At 44.2% G+C, this 10,995-nt stretch overlaps 1 pseudogene; it reads left to right on the top strand.

Annotated features, from left to right (window-relative positions):
• Nucleotides 1-787: 787 nt before the first annotated feature.
• Nucleotides 788-905, top strand: LOC126413609 (5S ribosomal RNA; annotated as a pseudogene).
• The last annotated feature ends 10,090 nt before the right edge of the window (nt 906-10,995 follow it).

Genomic DNA, 10,995 nt, shown 5'->3' with positions numbered 1-10,995 from the left:
GAAATTAAAATCTCGAGGTTTCCCGATGATATGATAATTGTGTCAGAGACGGTAATTGACTAGATAGATCATTGGAACGCGATGGATAGCGTCGTGAAACGAGGCTATGTCAATGAAAATAAAACAAGGGTAATGAGCCATGGTTGGAATCAAAAGATCTCTTCGCAACGAAAAATGCCATTGTTTTAATGAGTACCGGCCGAAGTGGCCGTGCGGTTAAAGGTGCTGCAGTCTGGAACCGCAAGACCGCTACGGTCGCAGGTTCGAATCCTGCCTCGGGCATGGATGTTTGTGCTGTCCTTAGGTTAGTTAGGTTTAACTAGTTCTAAGTTCTAGGGGACTAATGACCTCAGCAGTTGAGTCCCATAGTGCTCAGAGCCATTTGAACCATTTTTTTTTTTTTAATGAGTGCTACTTCAACTCGCGTATCCGTGACACTCTCTACCCTATTTCGTGACACTATAAAACTAGCTGCCGTTATTTGAAGTTTTTCAGCATCTTCCTATCTGGTAACCATACCGCGCAGCACTGCGGTGTAGGACGTCTCTGTAACAGATTTGCTGCATCCTCTCAGTGTTCTGCCAATAAAACGAAGCTTTTGATTCGCCTTCGCGACAAGATTATCGATGTGATCGAATTTAAGCTGCTTGTAATTGTATTCCTAGGTATTTTGTTGAACTAACATCCTTTAGATTACTGTGATATATCGAGTACCAGAAATTTAGCAGATTGTATTTCATATTCACGTGAATCGCCTCGCACTTTTCATTATTGAGATATATTGACTGTCAACGGCCTTGCCGCAGTGGTAACAGCGGTTCCCGTCAGATCACCGTAGTTAAGCGCTGTCGGGTTGGGCTAGCACTTGGATGGGTGACCTTCCGGTCTGCCGAGGGCTGTTGGCAAGCGGGGTGCACTCAGCCCTTGTGAGGCAAACTGAGGAGCTACTTGACTGAAAAGTAGCGGCTCCGGTCTTGGAAACTGACATACGGCTGGGAGAGCAGTGTGCTGACCACATACCCCTCGGCATCCGCATCCAGTGACGCGTATGATCTGAGGATGACACGGCGGCCGGTCAGTACCGTTGGGCCTTCATGGCCTGTTGTGGAGGAGAGATATATTGTCTAAATCATTCTGCAATTCGTTTTGATATTCTGATGAATTTACTTGATGGCAAACGACAACATCATCTGAAACCAATCTAAGATGGCTGTTCAGATCCAATACGCATTACCAAGCCGCTATCCCGGAATCCAGTACCAATTGCAGGTTGCCTAGCTAGCACCATCCGGGAAAACAAAAATTTGACTTTCAATATTTCGCGTAACAGTTCACGGAATTTAAACCTTTAATGTGTTGTCATAATCCACACAGTAAGAGATATAAACACACATACAATTTTAAGACAATTGGACAAGCATTACAGTTAGGATCTCTGTGTTTCTCTTGACGCAACGTGGTTGACGGCGCGCAAGTACCCGGACTTTATTCGTTTAGTATTTGAGAACGAAGGCACTTAATCGACTTCCAACAAACTTTTCGTATAATTTCAAACTTTTAAGGGGATACGGAATCACCTATCCCCGCAATGTTAATATATGCCTACTATAGGGAACATTTTCTCACAAATTACTGGAGACAGAGAGGTAAAAATTTTACTGTATGTGCATTCATATGTTACAACAATACTGAAACAACAGTTTATTGTCAAAGTATTTTCTTACAGAGATATTGTACATTTATTTTTAAGTAAATTTTTTCCATCGCTTTTTACTAGACTATCACCCCTAAGTCTTTTGTAAATCAAGTAATTAAAAAATCGTTGTTTCAGTATGTAATAGGGACCTATGTCACTACGTCATAAAAATTTCAGACTTCTAGGTTGACCAGTACCTGAGATAATGTTCCTAGATGATGTAAAAAGTAAACTTACGGGAAACGGAGAAAGAAGATTAAAACATTCCTGATCCGTAGCTAATACCCCCTTCACAGTCTTCATAATCATCTTCAAGTCTTCTTTTGGCACCCCTCTGCACCTGTCTTGCTTTTTTCACTAATGTCTTGATTATATTATCAGCATGCCTTAGTCTGTGCTGATCTAAAAAGAACATAGCACGTACCGTACGGGAACCAACACACATACCCAACTTTTGAAGGACCTGGCATTTAGTTATATTTCCAAGATTGAAGGTTGCCACAGCATCATACACACCAAAATGTAGTGTATTAATTCCGACAAACACTGTTTTTGGGAGACGATGCCATATCACACTATTCAAGCACTCGTTGGGGTTCTGCGTTTTTCCGTGAAGACATTTCATCAGAAGACTTCTGTCAGCCAGATCTCTGAAAATGGGCTTTATTTCTGCCATGATGGCTGATGGTAGACTGTGGTGGTGAATGTATTTCTCTCCTGTTGTTAGTCCCCTATTGTATTTACACCAGCTGTTTTCACCTTTGGGGCACAAACCATGTTGTGGATGCTCATCCGTGGATGCGGTGTGGAAATATAAAGCCCATATAGCTCTCCTCATTTCTTCAAGGTTGCCTGTATTTTGCCTGATTGCAAGGCCATAGCAGTTCTGAATGTGGTCTATTATGGAATCAGTCAATCTTCCTCTGCCATCCAAGGTTTTCCCATCATCTAGTTTTTTCCCTTTCATAACTGATTTTAACCTTCTCAGCCTGGCACCCATTCTCTTCTGCACATGTCCTATACATTCAAGTTTGCTTATATTTACGCTGTTCCCATATGGTTTGCTTTCCAAAACTTCTTTGAATGCTTTAGAGTCACCATCTCCCAGATATTTGACATAGCGAACATTATACCACTGTGAAGAGCGATGAAAAATTTTCTTCACCCCAGCAACCTCCATGCCACCACTACTACCATAATAATTAGCAATACAGTCATCACTGTGTTCATTTTTCAGCCTGCCTGTGCACCTACAGTATTTAGACATTATTGCAACATCAATAACCTTGCCAGTATCAACACTAGTTGCTGTTACAACACCATTGTTGGAGGTGTGGCCCCTTTTCTGCCACGTGCCATCAAATGCCACTGTGAGGTCACGACTGCCGTCATTTTCTTCCACTGCTTCTTCCACAGCAACCTGCATTGACTTCTGTGCTACATCTTCAACTGCAGATCCTAGTACATAATTGTAAGCTTCAAACTTTGAAGGTGCACTTGGAAGATTTAGAACACCACATAGCATATCACCAGCTGCTTTGCCCTTACCAATTGCTCGCAATCCATAAACTAACCTAATATTTACACTATAAAGTTCAGTTTTCTTGTATCCATTATTTACAGTTACTGAAACCGAACTTGGAAACTTACAGCTGTATTTACAAACACCGCATATTAAATTAAACTGGGCAGCCAGGCCAACATGGGATTCTACTTTCAGAGAAACGTTTCCATGACATTTTTTGCAGCACAAACTGTTTTCAAGAGCTTCACACAATATATTCGTATCAATGAGTTCAAAAACTTCATTCCCTCTATCAAGTAAATTATATTTCTCTTCCAAATCTCTTAGTTTTTTATGAGAAGCACTGTTTTCATTAGGTGTAAGTTCGTTCGGCAAATCAGTAATAAGTGGATTCACATTTTCCAACAGTGATGATGATGAACTGCTTTGCTTTGCTAATGAATCATTATTTCTTTTCTTTTGCCAGTTCACACGCTTTTTAAATACTTTTGCTTTAGCTCTAGGCATTTTCACTGCGAAAAATGAAGCACTAAATACGAAATAACTCAACAACAACTACTTTCTTATATCACACTGTTTACAAAACAGTCCCGCCACAAAGTCAAAGAGTAACTTGAGGAAACCAGAGAGAAACATTTTCGGGCAACTAGTGTATAAATAGTCGCTGGAAACCGGGATATTTGAATTCATGTCACTTTAAAGGTACTGCCAAAAAGTTCATGGTCAGCCACGAGAGACGTGTATAACTAAAGCGCAATACCCGATCTCACAAATATATAAAAATAAAATAGTTATAATTGTAGTAGAGCTATGTATGATACGTCATTTTAAAGAGGAAACATGGCAGAATATAATACGCCAATAAAAAAAATTCGATTTTTTAACCCAAAATCCGATTCCGTATCCCCTTAAGGAACTATTTTCTTCTGACCACCCCCGCGCCTTGTCACCCCCCACACATTAAATGACGAAGGTAAAAATGTTTTTTACTTACAACATTTTCGCTCTTCATGCAGTCAAACATCAGCAATAAGTATGACGTTTTGATTTATTACTTCTTTACGACTAACTCTAGTCACAACACACACTGCTGACTGGAGTTACTTATGTCAGTGAGCCTTCCAGCAAAATTATATCATTTTTCGACTCATTGTTCATGAGATACGATAAACACAGAGATGCATGAGAAACTAGCTTCTGTTTAAAATGGAATGCATGTTACCAGACTATATTCAATTAGTGTTTCATAATGAATGCACCTAGTGACTTCTAACAATAAGCACAATTCCAACCCTTTCGTAAATTTTTCTCGCTTACATGCGTAAATTAAACATTTAAAACGTTAACTCGTTTCCCTAATGTAATCAGACGTTTGAAGCTATTTTATACAAGGGCGTTCGCTGCTTTAAGGATTCGGTGGTTTACTGATGTCTTCTAAATCTTTTATAAATATTAAGAATAGCAGGGAGCCTGTAACAGTTCCGTAAGGAACGCCAGGTATCACTACTCTTTTATCGATAACTTTGTGTCAACTACTACGAACTGTGACGTTTCAGATTTCGTAATCACGAATTCAGTCGCACAAATGACGATACTCCATAGGCAAGCAATTTCCATAGAAGTCGCTTGTGAGGATCTGTGTCTAAAGCCTTCCTGAACTCTAGAAATATGGACTCATTTTGAGATACCCTGTCAATATAACTCATTACATCGCGTGAATACAGAGTTAGTTGTGGTTTACAGAAATGCTTTTTTCTGCATCCGAACTGCGTGTCAATAGATCGTTTTCTTCGCGTAATTCGTAATGCTCGAATACATTATATATTCAAAAACCTATGCAATTCGACGGCAACTCCTAATCCCATTTTTGGGTATTGGGGTGAGCTGTGTAACCTTTCAATCCTTCGGTACGGATTTCGTCGAGCGGGCAGTTGTATATGATTTTCAACTATAGAGCTATACTCTATTAACAATCTGGATCGGAATATTTGGCTTAAGTCGCTTCGTTAGACCGAGAGAAACTACTTCTAGGTTACTCACGTTGGCAAGTGTTCTTGATTAGAATTCGGAATAATTACTTCGCCTTCTTTGGTCAACGAATTTCGGAAAACCGTGTTTAGTAACTTCACTTTAATGGCACTTTCTGCAGTAACACTACCATTGCTGTTGCGCAGCGAAGATACTGATTCTGTCGTTCTGCAGGTGTACTTTCGCGTTTTCTGACAGGTTTCAAGACAGAGTTTCGTTGTGGAAACTACTAAAAACATCTTGCAGTAAAGTTCATTCTAAATTTCAAGCTTCTCTGAAACATCACCAATCTTGTAGATTTTACCTTATTTTAAATTTGCTATGCTTTTTTCGTTGCTTCTGCAACAGTGCTGCGATCTGTATTTTATGTCGTGGGGCATCAGTTCCGTCTGTTATTAATTTATTTGGTAAAAATCTCCCATCTGGCATCGATATTATTTCTTTTAATTCAAGCCACATCTGGTCTACGTTTATTCAGTTAGTTTGAAAGAAGTGGATACTGTTCCTTATTAAGATATCAAGCGAATTTTTACCTGCCGTTTTAGAGAGACACATTTTGCATTTATTTTTGGGGAAATTGGCTGTTACGATACTCAGCCTCGCAACAACGACCTAGTGGCTACTAATCATTGTACACGTCGATGCTCTCTAACTGTTCAGGATTATTTGTTGCTAAGAGATCAAGTATGTTCTCTCAACCAGTTACACTTCGAGTGGGTTCCTTAGTTAATTGGAGCTCTGTTTCTTTCACCCAACACAGCTGCAACGATTTACAACTGCAATACCAGGTGATTCTAGATTACCCTCGCCCTTTGTTTGCTCAGGACCCTTTACGAATGAACTCTCGTTTTCACCCTTCTGCAAATCTCTAACCTAAAAACTATTCACTCCCCTCCCTCCACTCCTGTAGCCGCTTCCACTGAGTAATGGCTGCCGGCCGGAGTGGCTGTGCGGTTCTAGGCGCTACAATCTGGAGCCGAGCGACCGCTACGGTCGCAGGTTCTATTCCTGCCTCGGGCATGGATGTGTGTGATGTCCTTAGGTTAGTTAGGTTTAAGTAGTTCTAAGTTCTAGGCGACTGATGATCTCAGAAATTAAGTCGCATAGTGCTCAGAGCCATTTGAACCATTTTGCGTAATGGTTCCCTGAGATATTAAGAGGAACCTGAAACGGCACTGCCCTATGGCTCCAGTCAAGCAGTCTGCAGTGCACACCGTCGCAGAACCGCATGAGTCTCTCATTCAGACCATCCACTCGTTATACAATAGGTCCTGTCGATGATGCTACAGATCGTGGACTCTGCCTTCATATCACAAGCAAGATTTGCCATCTTTACTTCAGACAGCCACCGGAGACCGGAGAGAATCACTTCCGATCCAAAGTGGCACAGATAATTAGCAGCTGGCTGCATTCCTGTCCTGTTCGTGGCACCCACAAGGACCTGTCCCACATCTGGGATGAATCTTCCCGATGTGTTCGATGAGTGCACACTGGATTTCTTCCCATCCCAGGCAGTCAGATCTCTAAGGGTCCTCAATAGATGGCTAAAATCGGAGTACCCAAGTACCAATAATCCCACCGTCTGCGAAGCAGTATAGTGGACGACAAGGGACAAGTGAAGCCGATACAGGACGGATACATCTACATCTACATCTACATTTATACTCCGCAAGCCACCCAACGGTGTGTGGAGGAGGGCACTTTACGTGCCACTGTCATTACCTCCCTTTCCTGTTCCAGTCGCGTATGGTTCGCGGGAAGAACGTCTGTCTGACAGCCTCCGTGCGTGCTCTAATCTCTCTAATTTTACATTCGTGATCTCCTCGGGAGGTATAAGTAGGGGGAAGCAATATATTCATTACCTCATCCAGAAACGCACCCTCTCGAAACCTGGCGAGCAAGCTACACCGCGATGCAGAGCGCCTCTCTTGCAGAGTCTGCCACTTGAGTTTATTAAACATCTCCGTAGCGCTATCACGGTTACCAAATAACCCTGTGACGAAACGCGCCGCTCTTCTTTGGATCTTCTCTATCTCCTCCGTCAAACCGATCTGGTACGGATTCCCACACTGATGAGCAATACTCAAGTATAGGTCGAACGAGTGTTTTGTAAGCCACCTCCTTTGTTGATGGACTACATTTTCTAAGCACTCTCCCAATGAATCTCAACCTGGTACCCGCCTTACCAGCAATTAACTTTATATGATCATTCCACTTCAAATCGTTCCGCACGCATACTCCCAGATATTTTACAGAAGTAACTGCTACCAGTGTTTGATCCGCTATCATATAATCATACAATAAAGGATCCTTCTTTCTACGTATTCGCAATACATTACATTTGTCTATGTTAAGGGTCAGTTGCCACTCCCTGCACCAAGTGCCTATCCGCTGCAGATCTTCCTGCATTTCGCTACAATTATCTAATGCTGCAACTTCTCTGTATACTACAGCATCATCCGCGAAAAGCCGCATGGAACTTCCGACACTATCTACTAGGTTGGCTTTTGAACGTTCACCACAGAACTCTGTTCGGAGGGCGTCGCAGCAGCTACACATCCCTAGAGTGACTGCGCTCTGGGTCCTTCAGAAACTTTTACGGATGTATTCAAACCGATCGCAACTGGTGCACGCACTGGAACCAACTGCAACGCGTGCTATTCGCTGTGGACGTTCTTCACCACACAGAGGAGGATGGTGGTTCTCTGAACAACTTGGCGTTTTATGGCGAAGCATCATGCCACGTCTGTGGTAAGGTAAACAAATACAGTTTTCGCATCTGGAGCACAAGAAATCCCTTTACTGTGACGGAAGAAATAATGGCAACCCGAAAGTGTCCAAGACACTACTCCAGGCGGGTGTAAAATGAACGTGCGCAACGGAAAATACTTAACGCAAAAGTGAAGATTTGGCCCTGTCTGACTAACTACTGAAGCATATCTTAGGATCTCTTAATGGTGATATTATCTCCTCCTTCTTGCTCTTTAACATATAAATTACAACATAAACATAAATGAATGATAAAGGAAACTAATAACTACAAAATGATAAATGCTGTTTCTGCTTATACATTTATTGTAGATTAAAACCCCTTTATATATTACAAACGTTTGTATATCAATGCCCAATGGACATAAATAGAAACAAATGAATTTCCTAACTAATATTAGTAATCAATAGCCCAAATCTGCACCTTTTTATGACTGCACGATCTAATATAAATAACGCGAGATGAGTGACATCATCCGCGCACCGAACACTAGAGGACACTACTATTCAAAGATAATGAACAGTGATGTGCAACCTCAGTGGAAGTAAAAGTTACGTGATCACAGCTGTTTAGCTTTGTAGCCCTATTGAGCCGAAACAATTGGAGTGATGGTCCTCGTACACGTCTGCGACGATGGAAGACCTCCGGCCACAAAATATAAAAACAACTCATTCAAACACTAGGACGGCAGAAGACGGTCCTCTGATTAGTATAATCTACACTCCTGGAAATTGAAATAAGAACACCGTGAATTCATTGTCCCAGGAAGGGGAAACTTTACTGACACATTCCTGGGGTCAGATACATCACATGATCACACTGACAGAACCACAGGCACACAGACACAGGCAACAGAGCGTGCACAATGTCGGCACTAGTACAGTGTATATCCACCTTTCGCAGCAATGCAGGCTGCTATTCTACCATGGAGACGATCGTAGAGATGCTGGATGTAGTCCTGTGGAACGGCTTCCCATGCCATTTCCACCTGGCGCCTCAGTTGGACCAGCGTTCGTGCTGGACGTGCAGACCGCGTGAGACGACGCGTCATCCAGTCCCAAACATGCTCAATGGGGGACAGATCCGGAGATCTTGCTGGCCAGGGTAGTTGACTTACACCTTCTAGAGCACGTTGGGTGGCACGGGATACATGCGGACGTGCATTGTCCTGTTGGAACAGCAAGTTCCCTTGCCGGTCTAGGAATGGAAGAACGATGGGTTCGATGACGGTTTGGATGTACCGTGCACTATTCAGTGTCCCTTCGACGATCACCAGTGGTGTACGGCCAGTGTAGGAGATCGCTCCCCACACCATGATGCCGGGTGTTGGCCCTGTGTGCCTCGGTCGTATGCAGTCCTGATTGTGGCGCTCACCTGCACGGCGCCAAACACGCATACGACCATCATTGGCACCAAGGCAGAAGCGACTCTCATCGCTGAAGACGACACGTCTCCATTCGTCCCTCCATTCACGCCTGTCGCGACACCACTGGAGGCGGGCTGCACGATGTTGGGGCGTGAGCGGAAGACGGCCTAACGGTGTGCGGGACCGTAGCCCAGCTTCATGGAGACGGTTGCGAATGGTCCTCGCCGATACCCCAGGAGCAACAGTGTCCCTAATTTGCTGGGAAGTGGCGGTGCGGTCCCCTACGGCACTGCGTAGGATCCTACGGTATTGGCGTGCATCCGTGCGTCGCTGCGATCCGGTCCCTGGTCGACGGGCACGTGCACCTTCCGCCGACCACTGGCGACAACATCGATGTACTGTGGAGACCTCACGCCCCACGTGTTGAGCGATTCGGCGGTACGTCCACCCGGCCTCCCGCATGCCCACTATACGCCCTCGCTCAAAGTCCGTCAACTGCACATACAGTTCACGTCCACGCTGTCGCGGCATGCTACCAGTGTTAAAGACTGCGATGGAGCTCCGTATGCCACGGCAAACTGGCTGACACTGACGGCGGCGGTGGACAAATGCTGCGCAGCTAGCGCCATTCGACGGCCAACACCGCGGTTCCTGGTGTGTCCGCTGTGCCGTGCGTGTGATCATTGCTTGTACAGCCCTCTCGCAGTGTCCGGAGCAAGTATGGTGGGTCTGACACACCGGTGTCAATGTGTTCTTTTTTCCATTACCAGGAGTGTAATACTGTCTTCTCCTCTCTGTTTTCTACAGACGAGAAACGCTAACTCTGAGTCACAAGGACGGAGTTCAGAGAACGTCTCAACGTATAGACAGAAGAAGTGCTCTCAATCACTGAATGATGCGTACTCAACGACAACGACAACGAAGTCCAGAATCGTATAAGTTCGCAACCGTACAGTGCCTAACCATCCCAACTATAAAATCTCGCCGGCCGATCGTGCGGTTCTAGGCGCTACAGTCTGGAGCCGAGCGACCGTTACGGTCGCAGGTTCGAATCCTGCCTCGGACATGGATGTGTGTGATGTCCATAGGTTAGTTAGGTTTAATTAGTTCTAAGTTCTAGGCGACTGATGACCTCAGAAGTCGCATAGTGCTCAAAGCCATTTGAACCATATAAAATCTCCTGACAGTAAAGACAGCAAGTCTGTCTGTAGCAACAAAGCTGATACTGAGCGACCGTCAGATACAGGCGCTCAAAAACGGAAGGCCCCTTCTCTACACCGCTGGGTCCCAGCACAGCTCGGCTCCTCCTCCCTCGTAACTCAGAAGACGAACCATCTTCTCGAAACCATGGAATATTCTCCCTCTCTACAGATTCTTCCGAACGCTGACCAACCATATTTTGTCTTTTGTCGTCCAACGTGAAAAGTTTGCGTGGAAATACCTATCCCTGTAAATTAGGGCGGTTCTAGGCGCTACAGTCTGGAACCGCGTGACCGCTACGGTCGCAGGTTCGAATCCTGCCTCGGGCATCGATGTTTGTGATGTCCTTAGGCTAGTTAGGTTTAAGTAGTTCTAAGTTCTAGGGGAGTGAAGTCCCATAGTGCTCAGAG

The sequence above is a fragment of the Schistocerca serialis genome, chromosome 7 (genome assembly GCF_023864345.2).
Source record: "Schistocerca serialis cubense isolate TAMUIC-IGC-003099 chromosome 7, iqSchSeri2.2, whole genome shotgun sequence".
NCBI classification, from domain to species: Eukaryota; Metazoa; Arthropoda; class Insecta; order Orthoptera; family Acrididae; genus Schistocerca; species Schistocerca serialis.
Note: the sequence above shows the minus strand (reverse complement) of the source record. Positions and strands in the feature narration are given on the sequence as shown.